The sequence below is a fragment of the Python bivittatus genome, unplaced genomic scaffold (assembly GCF_059951505.1).
Source record: "Python bivittatus isolate LINGU-HERP-01145 unplaced genomic scaffold, Pbiv_v1 ctg000220_np1212, whole genome shotgun sequence".
NCBI lineage: Eukaryota > Metazoa > Chordata > Lepidosauria > Squamata > Pythonidae > Python > Python bivittatus.
In genome coordinates, this window is record NW_028277048.1 from 30,751,536 (window position 1) to 30,763,116 (window position 11,581).

The following is an 11,581-nucleotide window of genomic DNA, read 5'->3' on the forward strand; positions in this document are numbered from 1 at the left end:
TCTCTATCTCTATCAATCATCTATCGTCTCTCTATCTCTGTCTATCTCTCTAGCTAAACATCGCCTGAAGTATTAAAAAAGGCTGAAATTATACCAATCCTGTAACTTGAACAGAGAAATAAAGAACACGAGCGTCAGCCCAATACAGCAAACAAACAAGCAACATTACATGAATTCCTGTCTATATGCATGACCTATTTCTACAGAAACAGAGGCCTTCCTAAAAGCAAATGCTCCTCTGCTTCGGTTGGTGAAACACATTTTCCAACTTCTTTGATGTGCTTTCCATTTAGCAAAAGCTGTTGTGAAGATGGCGACCCTGTTCTTACTCAGCCTCTTTCCCCAGACTTCTGCTCTTCCAAACCTGTCCTGCGTCCAGCAGAGGGAGGGGATGTTCTGTGCACTTGACAAAGGGCAATCTCTGCTCCTGGGGATGAGGATTGGCCACCGGGGCCTGCAGGCTGCATGCATGCTGCCCCCACAACCGAAACCTCCAAGGGAGTGGCTTCCAAGAAGCAGAAAGCGGAACGGCTCTTTCTATTCAGTACTCCAAGTGGACAAGGAGTCACCTGGGTTATTGCTTATGGAGCTGGCAGGTGCCCTGTGTGCTATAGCCATTTTAACAAAGACAACACAAAGCCGTTCGTCCAGAATGGTCTGAGGATTCCTACAGTGGGCAGAGGATTGGACTGGAAGACCTCCAAGGTCCTGTCCTATCCTATCCTAGCATTCTATAATTTGATGATTCGATGATTTGATGATTCTATGATTTACACACTGTCTTGGATGTGGAAACTGCTGTTTTCATTGGGCTTTTGTTTATCCAAAGAGTTATTTAAGAGGCTTGCTTAAATAAACATTGGTGGATACTAGCTATACCTGCCCATAGCTTCTGATTAATTAGAGAGGGTTTGGAAATGGAAAGTTAGCTCGTGAAAAGAACTTGGGCACCGTAGGAAAGGGTTCAGATACCTTACAGGCCTTGGAGTGGGGCCAGCTCTGCTGTTAGAGAGAGCGAGTCCTTTGGTGGTGAGTGCAGAAGGGGATAACAGCAAGGTGCTGGAGATGGACACAGCAGGATGTGCCATACAGTATAACCTAGGCTGCATCCTCTATGCCAGAGTTTCTCAACCTTGGCAACTTCAAGATGTGTGGACTTCAACTCCCAGAATTGTGGACTTCAACTCCCAGAATTCCCCAGCCAGCATGCTGGCTGGGGAATTCTGGGAGTTGAAGTCCACACATCTTGAAGTTGCCAAGGTTGAGAAACACTGCTCTAAGCTATCCAGCTGGGTGCAGTGGACAATGCAGATCCGAGTGTTGAGGAAAGACTGTAGACTTTAGGTGTTGAAGGAAGACAGTGCTTTGGGTTTCTGTGCATGGGATGACAAGACAACCCATCTTGTCTTTTGCAAATTCCCTTAAAACAGGGACAATTATGTTGCCTTAGAAATTGGATCCTGGCCGATTCCCCTCTCCCATTGTGCAACCTGTATTTTTGTAAGCAAACACTATTACTAAAGCAAACACTATTTTGTAAGTAAAACCAAAATAAAATCAATTTGTTTTCAGGATTGTTCATATGAATTGCCCTTGGACCTTGCAATAACTGGGGGAAATAAAACAATGCATACTATTAAGTACTGATTAAATCTTGCTGATCTATTCTTCCTCTATCTGCCTTGAAGAAACAATCAGATCCAAACAGACTCTTCTGGATGCTCTTTCCCAAGAACACCTCAACAGAAACTCAAATGAAGGTCATATCACCACATTCTCCCTTAATCAGAAAATTTTCCATTCTCCTTATCTTATCTAAACTTTCTTCCTGCCAAGGGAAGGGCTCCTCCTGTCACTGGGGTTGGTGTCTGTCCTTCAAGGAAAGCCTTTGTGCCTTTAACAGCAATGTGACAAGAAAGGAACAGAAGTGAGTGGCAGACAGAGAACATGACTTGCAGGAAGCTCCAAGTCCAGCCCTTGGTGTCTCCAGTTCAAAAAGAGAAGTACCTGAGTAGCAGATGGTGGAAAAGACATTGGGTCTAAGTTTCAGGAGAGCTGATACCAATAAAAGCAGGAAATTTTGAGCTAAGAGTCCAAGAAGGTCTTAAGAGTTTGAGAAAAAGATACTGTAATTTCTCAAGATGGAGATGTGGCCCTGCTAGATTAGAAAGGCTTGGCTGATACATCTTGTTAAACCATGGTTGAACAAATATGCCATAACTGGCTGAGTTCATACCTCATGCTAAATCATAAAAGATGGCTTATAAAACTGGGTTCAAAAACTTAGTAAACTAAAACTAAACACACAACATTATGGCTTAACTTCAGTTAATCTTTATGCACTGGCATATTATAATACCACCCAGCCTTCCCGGCAGCAGTATAAAACTTGTATTAGGAATTTATCATTACAGCAATGGCTGGAAGATGCTATACAGGTAGTCCCCAGTTTAAGAATGAGTTCCGTTCCCAAGGTCTGTCCTTAAGTTGAATCTGTACGTAAGCTGGAACAATATTATTGTATAATACTGTATAAGTAGTATTGTGTAATGAACTCAAACCATTGTGTATTTAACTCAAATCATTATATATTTAACTCAAATTTTGCTACAATAGGCTCCATTCTTAACTATGACTCATCTGTAACCCAGGTGTTCTTAATCCAGGGACTCCCTGTACATCATAGTGTGGAAATCCTCAGCATGTGAACCCAGGCACCATCTTTCTGTTCAAAATATTCCAGCAGGTTTGTATTCCAGCACCAGATTCCTAAAGAGGAAGAGTTTAACTAAACTAAGGAAGATGGGCAAGGTCTTTCTCCAAAGTGGATTTTCCTGCTCTTGAATGAGTATTTTGTTTGATAAAAGAACCCAGAGTGCCGGTATGTATTTAGATAGATGATGATGATGATGATGATGATGATGATGATGATGATGATGATGATAGAGATGATAGACAGCTGATAAAGATGATAGACAGACATGGGAAACCTTAAGTTGGCATATTCATAGCTTATTGTGTGTATACCTGCCTCTGATACATGGATGTAGGATGAATGAAAGTACATGCAAAAAGAGATTTTTTAAAAATTTCACTTTTCACAGCATGAGCAGATGCACATCCTGTGAGTGACTCATTCGAGGCTAGAGAGGAAATCTCTATCGCACAATGTTATCAAGGGAAACCTCACATTCTGAGCTAAGATTTTATTTCTCATTCAATCATACTTTCCTCACTTAATAGGAAGGATGTGGGCAATCTAACCAGTACATTTGCCAGAACAGCAGAGAACTGTGGAGCCAGAATCTCCTCCTTAGTTACAGATGTGTCAAGAACTGAAATACGCCTGATTACAGTGTCCAGTTGCAAGACCAAATTCCTGAGTATTCAATAGCTGTAAAGAAGAAAGGAGTTCGTCCATTACAGTTTCTCATGCACACGCAAGATAAAGCAGATCTCTTGAAATCCCTTCTTCTTCACACTCTTCACACTTACAAAGGACAAGCACAGGAGAAGGAAAACAAGGGAGGCTTGAGGGGGACCCTGATTACCGTGAGGAACATGGTCAGATTTGGCAGATGTTGCCTGAGAACAGAGATTCCCAAATTCTGGATCCTAATGATGCATTTTGAACTCTGCAAGAGTGTAGCGCTTCTTATTACAAAATGCTTCCATGGGAAAATGCTCATTCAAAAATGGCTGCTCTGGTGAGCATGGCATCACTCATCACAGTAGCAGACTAGAAAGTCAACTAATTTGCACCCCACAAAATGAGTAAAGGATCGGTCTGAACCTCAAAACATGAAACTACTCTTCCACTCCCCATCTGCTTTGTTTTCGCCATGCCCTCATGGCACATTTTTTTTCCTCATCTCCCCCTTACCCAGCAGCTTCCTCTCCATTTCCCATCCTCCTACTAGCCTTCTCCCTTGGAACAGGAAGTAGATGGCATAGGTTAATCATCCCCAATTATCCACAATCATCCAAAATCTTGCTGTCAAATCAGAAACTTGAGAAATAGTTTAATCAATGGGCAAATAAATAACTGTGCCATAATGGCTAGGTAAGCAGGCAGAGATGTAGCAGAGGAGACAATTGTGTGTGTGTGTGTGTCTGATTATTACAGGCTTCTGAGAAAAACATATAGAGCTCCAAGTCTAAGGAATATCTATTTATCAGGAATGCCCCAACTATGAAAGGCCTACAACGCAAAAGCAGATCAACTGACACAAAGATTCCCCAGACCATATTGAGGCAACATAGTTTCAACCATGTCTGTATCAGGTCACAGTGACAGATGGATTTGGGAAGGTCTTCAGATGGTGCCTTTAGATGCAGAGGCAGTGGTTCCATGGCATCACCTGCTCTCTGAAAGCTTACTCCCAAAGAAACAAACGAAGTCATTGTTGGTCTCTAACTTCTGGAAATAAATCACCTGGATGTTAATCCAAGCTATTTGCCATCCATATAGCTCCTTTATGGAGAGCAAAATCAAACGAATTCTCCCCAACACAGGGAAAGAACACATACATTCCTGGCCTTGATGACATGTGTGGGGCATCATCGTGCCTTCTTTGTGTCACTGCCTGCCACTGAGGCCCTAGTCCAATTCACTCAAAGGTTGCCTTTTCTGGGACATATAACTGGAAAACAAGGAAATTATTGTTTTTGTTGTGCAGTCAAAAACTACACTTCCTAGAGTCTTAGTTCTTACTGGAACATCTTGTGCGCGAGGGATAGCAGCCAACTCAGAGCTGGCGGAAGAGGACAAATATTCGCATGACAATTCATAATCAGGGACAGAGAGATTTCATGAAGAGCCAAAGCCATTGCTATCAATAGGAATTACTCACATGAGTAAACAACAGGTTTCACCAGGCCATGGTTTCCCTAACCATGATTTATTGAATTGTATGAGTTAGCACAACCTATCAAGCCATAAATCACAAGGTGGAAGTTCACATCTTCTGTGAACTCAAAATGAACAGATCTCATGATGGTTTAGCATGTTGTATGAATCCAACCAGCATGTTAAGCCTCTGGATTTCGGAATGCATAATATAAGCAGCACACCGTGCAAAGGATAAAAAGAGGAATAAAGATACGTCACAAGCTTGGCTGCTCCCAGGCTTTTGGAGCCTCTGCCAGGGGAATCAAAGTTGCTCCCTCTCCATCATCTTTCCACCAACACACAAAGAGAGGTTTTCTTCTAGCAAGTGTTTGGCTGTTAAACTGAGTGGTCTTTGTTTCTTTTCATTTATGTGTATTTTAATTTATTGTGGAATAGTTTGATTATAATTCTAGTTTTCTCTTTATTCCTGGCAGCTGCATTGAGTGTCACTGTTTGGCAAAAAAGCAGAACATAAACCAGAAAACAAAGGCCATACTGAATATTGACCTATAATTAAGGAGCCAGAAACATAAGGATTTAGGAACAACAAGATTTAGCTCAAAGATACTAACCACCTCTCATTTGTTTCTGACCAGAGAGGGGATTGTGGTGGACAGGGAAGGGGGCATATTAAAAGCTTCTCCATGTTGACAGAAATGACATGCTGAAGGTAGATTTTATTTCTAGGAGGCTGTCCTTTGCAGCTGGCTGTCTTAATTTCACATGCCAAAACATCTGGAGAGAGTTGAAGGAATTCAATAGTTAGTCTCAATTTTGTGCTAAGGCCTAGTCTCTTCGGTGTGTTAAAAAATGAAGTAATGAACTAAAGGCAGGTTACTAGATTGGCCTGCAAATTCTGGACAACCAGTAGATGGCAGCAAAGAGCTTTCTATGTCTGTTTGCTGCCATCTAGTGGTCATGTAGATTTAGCTAAACCAGGGTTTCCCAAACTTTCTGCAGTTATGGACAGGTAAATAAATGTCCAGAAAAATGTGGGGACAACCCAATCGTGCAGACACCCTCTGCTTATGTTTTTTGGCCATCCCATATCCTTCATATTTAACAGCTTCTTAAAACTCAATTTTGTAGCAACAAATTCAGTCCAAACTGCAATTCAGGGCTAAAAATGTAGTCCAGATAGCCACAGCCATTCCGTCTTGTCAGGGCTGAGCTTGAGCCTGTTGCTCCCCATCCAAACCCACATGGCCTCCTTGACAGCATCCTCTGATCAGATTTACAACTGGGTATCATTAGTGTAATGATGATTCCTGACCCCCAACTGATGAATGACCTCATCCAGCAGCTTCATGTAGCTTTTAAATAGGAGGGATGAGGCACCCTGCATGTAAGGGGTCTTTGGTTCTCCCTGCCTGCCAACACCAACTGGATCCCATGTAGTGGCAATGCAGAAGACCATTGTTATTTCAAGGAGTTTAGGTGACATAGTCCTGCACATATTAAGAAAGCTCACTTTGAGTCATAATAATGTTTAGCTGGCTTGTTTTTCACTTTTACTTAGAAGTGTGGGGGGGGGGGGAAGCAAAACCCTCAGGATTGTTTAGGTTAAGCCCGAGCTTATCTCTACAGCTCCCAGGCTTTGGAATCTTTTGATGAGCAGGTATGACATCTGGTCAAGGTCACTCTCACAGCCCCTGACTCCAAAACAGAGTCACGGGATTGCAGTGCCAGACTTTAATAAAATGCCCGGCATTGCCCCTGGAATTTAAGCATGGACTCAGGCCTTGGGACTAGGCACTGTGTTATTCAAGCCATCCTGGGGTCTCTCTGCTGTCGCCTTATGGTAGCTCCCATCAGTAGGAGAAGAGTGTTATCATCTTGCTTGGTATATTATGCTTTTATACTATGCTTTTGTATTTCTGTTTAATTCTATCTGCTATATTCTGTTCAAATCTGTTTGTTAGAGTTAACAATAAAGCTTAAAATCTCCTCACCTGCTAGTGTGTTCATTGTCTCTGGTTCTAAAAGAGCTAAAAGAACCACTTGTCTTGCAGCTGGCCAGTGCTTTGACAATTGGCAATACACCCCACCACAGAGAATGGAAGAGACCCATCACAACATCATGCCTCCCACTCCTGATCTCCATATATGGTTCAGGAGGCCACCATGGCAATGGCATCAAAAGCACTGAGACAGCAAGGGCAACCCCCATTCTAGCTCTGCCAGAGGTCATCGCAAGTGTGACCAATGGCAACCCAGTGCTATCTCCCAATCTGAAACCAAGGACTCAGTGACCTGACCTTGGGGATGAATACTGAGCGCTGGAGGGGAGACAGGTCTCAACCACCAGCCTCACCAACCAGAGATTTTGTATTCACGCTTTAGGTTGTATGAGATTGTAATTCTATTTAGCACCACATAGGTAGACTCACAGTCAACAACTGCACTCAAGACCTGTACATTATTGTTGGTTTTCTGAAAGTTAGTACTTACGTTACTACTTGTATTATTACTGGCATGCTTCAGTGAACCAATTTTTGGCTACTGTTTTGTTTTGCTTTTTGTTTTTTTGGTGCCTTCAAGTCACTGTTGACTCCTGGCAACTGCCTGGACTAATCCATGCAGTTTTCTTGGCAAGGTTTTCTTTCTTGAAGTGGTTTGTCCTTGCCTGCTTCCTTGGGCTGAAAGAGACGGTCCAAAAGTCACCCAGCTGGCTTTGTACCTAAGGAAGGACTAGAACTCTCGGACTCTAGACTGGCGTCTTAACCACTACACCAAACTTGGCTGCTGATACCTTTTTGCAAATCATCTGAGTGGTAGTGAGTGAGTGAGTGTGTATGTGTGTGATATAGGGTCTGATTTGGCCAGCTGGCTGGCAGTGATTGGGGGGGGGGGTAGGCTGTGGTACTGGACTGGTGGTGACTTCCCCAAACCACAATTACTGAAAGGTTCCCACATACTGCCAGAAGAATTCCACCTATAATGATGGCTGCAGCTCATATCACTGGTGATTCTTTGCTCAGCTGTGGCCTCCTACCAGCTTCTGCTGGATGTGTGTGTGCGCGATCCCAGGGTCACAGGAGAATTGCAGCCCCCTTGGCAACAGGCCTCTTAGTAGGCACCTTAGTGGCTCCCAACGTGCTTCGTGGCTGGCACAGACTGCTGGGATTGCAGTCAAGCAGTTGCCCTCTGATAAGTTCCCTATCAGTAACTGATAGGGAAGTTGCCTCTGGGAGTATCTGCCGTTTTAATGTTTCACAATGCCCTGGAACAGTGCCACGTGGCAGGGGGCTGGGGGTGGGGGACAGGCACAGAACGTAATGCAGCAGCTTCTCCCAAATGCATTATTTTGGCATGTAGCTGAACACTAGAAAAGTATTTTACAAAGTGGTAGATATGGAGGTGCAGTTGTCAAAATCCTGATGACTGCCAAAAGGTCCCACTTGGCGATGCCAGGGATGGTGAGCCTTTGGCGACTCTGCAGGAGACCTGAACTAACCAGTCAACTTGTTCTTGAGGCTGCAATAGAGCAGAAGCCCTCTTGCTCACCAGGGGGGTTCCTTTGTGCTCTGCCAGAGTATTATCCATTCCATACCCAACTCATCCCAAACCTACCCTTTTCACTTAGTTCTCACCAGCCCTGATTTTCAAATGTCTTCAATGAGTTCTTGCCTTGGGAATTGCATCTGTGCTGGAAGATCAGGGCTCTTAGACTTTCCGGGGAAGGGAGGGATCTGTTGGACTGTGGGGTAGTTTGCTTTCCTACTGCTCTGGGGAAAAACTCTAGTTGGGAGGATCAGAGGCAACCATAGAGAGGAACACACTTCCAGCTATGCTTGAATCACACAAAAATCTTCTTTTCCAAGTGACCAGGGGCACCTTTTCTACAAATTAACATGTACCATCTTCAGATTCCACTGAACAGACAAGGTCTCCTGCAAAAATGTGGAGTTTTCCTTCCGTGTGTGGTGGACCTCTTTTTGTTTCTGCAAGTCACAGTTCTGGCCTGATGTCCATTCTCTCAGGAGTCATCCTCAGAGCATTAACTCATGCAGTGGATCCTGCAAAGGTAGACGACACTTAATCTCATCCTGAGAAAGTAACCTTGTGGAAATGTGACAGGTGCCTCCTGTTTTGAATAATGAGGGTGGGAGGAACTGCACACATATGATCAGAAGGTTAGGGGAAAATATATAAGGATGTACATTTCTCTCTTTTGCCTTTGGAAGTGAGCTGCTCCATTTTTTTCCCTTATCAAACACATCTTGAGCTCTTTTACTATGATGTTGTAGTAGTCATCCTTTGGACAGACCAGAACTTCATTGGCATGTGGATGGGTTAGTCATATCCTAGTCACCATGGAAATGTCCACCGCATATTCGTTTACATGTCCTTGCCAGCAATGAACATTTTAATTAGTCACAGGCATTATCGCTTACAAATACTGTTGCTAATACACACCCGAGCACTAGGAAATAAGGAGAAGCTGGATTGTTAACCTTTGTGAACTCATAGCAGCACATCTGGAATGCATCAGACACTCCGAAAGAACTGAGCTGAACACAAAGCAGAGGCCATATTAGCTTTGGGAGGCCCTTTGTGAGAAGGGCTGCTTTACCTCACTGCAAATTCCTTTCGCCACAGCCCTGCAAAGGACTTAAGGAAAGTTACTGCCCTACAAGAAGTCTGACCCCTTAGTCTGCCCACACATGCCTTTGTTAGTCATTTGTGGCATACTGATGGCCTGAATGGAGGGGAGATGTCCTCTTTCTTTTAAAGTAAAGACATTTCTTTATGGAGCAGTTGGAGGATTGCTCATTTATAAACTCATTATTGAGGGGTTAAATAGTAGCATGCTCACTCTGAGAAGTCACTGATGCTTGCTTGCCTCCCTCGTCCATGTACAACTGCACAATTGTCTCTGCCACGGCACATACACATACCCACCTGTCTATATTTGCTAGGATCTACAGAACAAGACTGCATCTCCAACAAACAGGGAAGAGTATTTATTGTCCACTTCAAATACACCTTTTTCTGTATTCCCACAAGTGACTAGAATTGTATTTACTAATGAACAGTATGCAGTAATGAATCCTGCATTGGTATTACAGATGCGAAGGATGTTATATTAGTCTAAGAGTACACCCGCTGTCAAATAACTTTCAACCCGTCCCTGATACTTTAAGCAAACTGGGCAATACTGGCTAATCTCAAGAAGTTGTAAGCAGCTTTTGAACTTACTCAAATACGTTCACAGGAGGGGACCAAGGACAGAAATAATATTTCAATGTTAGGATTTTTTTAACAAATGGTGCCCACCAAGCATTATTGTATGATTATGGCTTTTCTATTCTTCCCCTTTTCCCCTGCTGGCCCCGTATATCTAAGCTGTTGCTAATTCTCTCCACAGGGAAATTACATCTCTTCCCTTTCAAAGTTTGCACAGCCCATCAACTTTATAAATATCTGCTACAAGGCACAACAAACTATGCATTCATTTGAAATGTAGCCAATCTGGAGGCCCAAAGGGAGTGAAACAAAATGGGAAGGAATAATGTAGCGAAGGAGCTTAATGCATAAAAGGAACTACGGTGGAATTAAGCAGAGGCTTTCTGAATGGCTACAAGACTACATACAGCCTGTGCTTAGTTGTACACTTACCATGGTTGAATTAATGGTTGGTCCAGTTCAATTTTCAGAGTTCCCGTGATGCACTGAAATACAGCCTAATCACACAGACTGGGTTCATGTTTTAGGCTGAAATGTGTTTGGTTAAGAATGTCATAGAGTCAGAGGGACACTAGAAGAATGGCTTGAGAGCATAATGGTTGGTCTATCACTTTCAAAGTGTATTCCAGGACACATTAAACTGAAAGCTTATCTGAGATTTCCTTAGTGAAGCAATCTGTTATTATGTGATAGGATTTACACATTATGCTAAGTCACGGTTTGATGAACCCTGGCTTATTAAATAAACCACAAATTGGTTTAGCATGTTCAGACAACATGCTAAGCCAAAATCAAATGAATTGCACAATGTTTTATTGTGCTATTTAAAATCCATGTGATGTTCATATGTATCCAACAGACATACAGTATTTCGCTATTGTGATGTTTTGCATTTGATTTCTCAGACTAAGGAATTGAAAACATGAGACCAGAACAAAAGTTGAGGACAATAAACTCCCAGATTGGCTTACAGAAAATAAAACAACAATAGCAACAAACATGCTCATGATTCAACACAAAAGCAAATAGGGATGAGAAGCAAACAGGAAAACTGGAGGATTCAGGAGCGGTTCTTAAAATGTGGTAACTCTCATAAAGGCCAGCCAGGATGTAAATGGGCTATTCCAGAAGAGCCACGTGGTAGCCTAATCCATAGGGCTGTTAGCCGATGAGCCTTCCTCACAGGAGAATTGCTTGTCATGACTTTTTGTCCAGAGAAAGGAGCCCCCCCCATAGTTGGCCACAGCAAGGGAAAAGGGCAGTAGCTCACAACTTCTTCCTCCTGGGCCATGCCCCCAGCACACTAGGAGAGCACCAGGTTGGAGAACGTGGCTAGATATTCATGTGATGGCTCTAATTAAAATAGCAATACATTTATGAATGCCATTAATTCAATTCACAAGGTGTTAGTGGAGAGAATGAAAGAAAGAAGAGGGAAAATTGAATTGTGTTTGTGTTCACGCATACTAATCCATGATTACTTTAACCAAAGCCCACTTA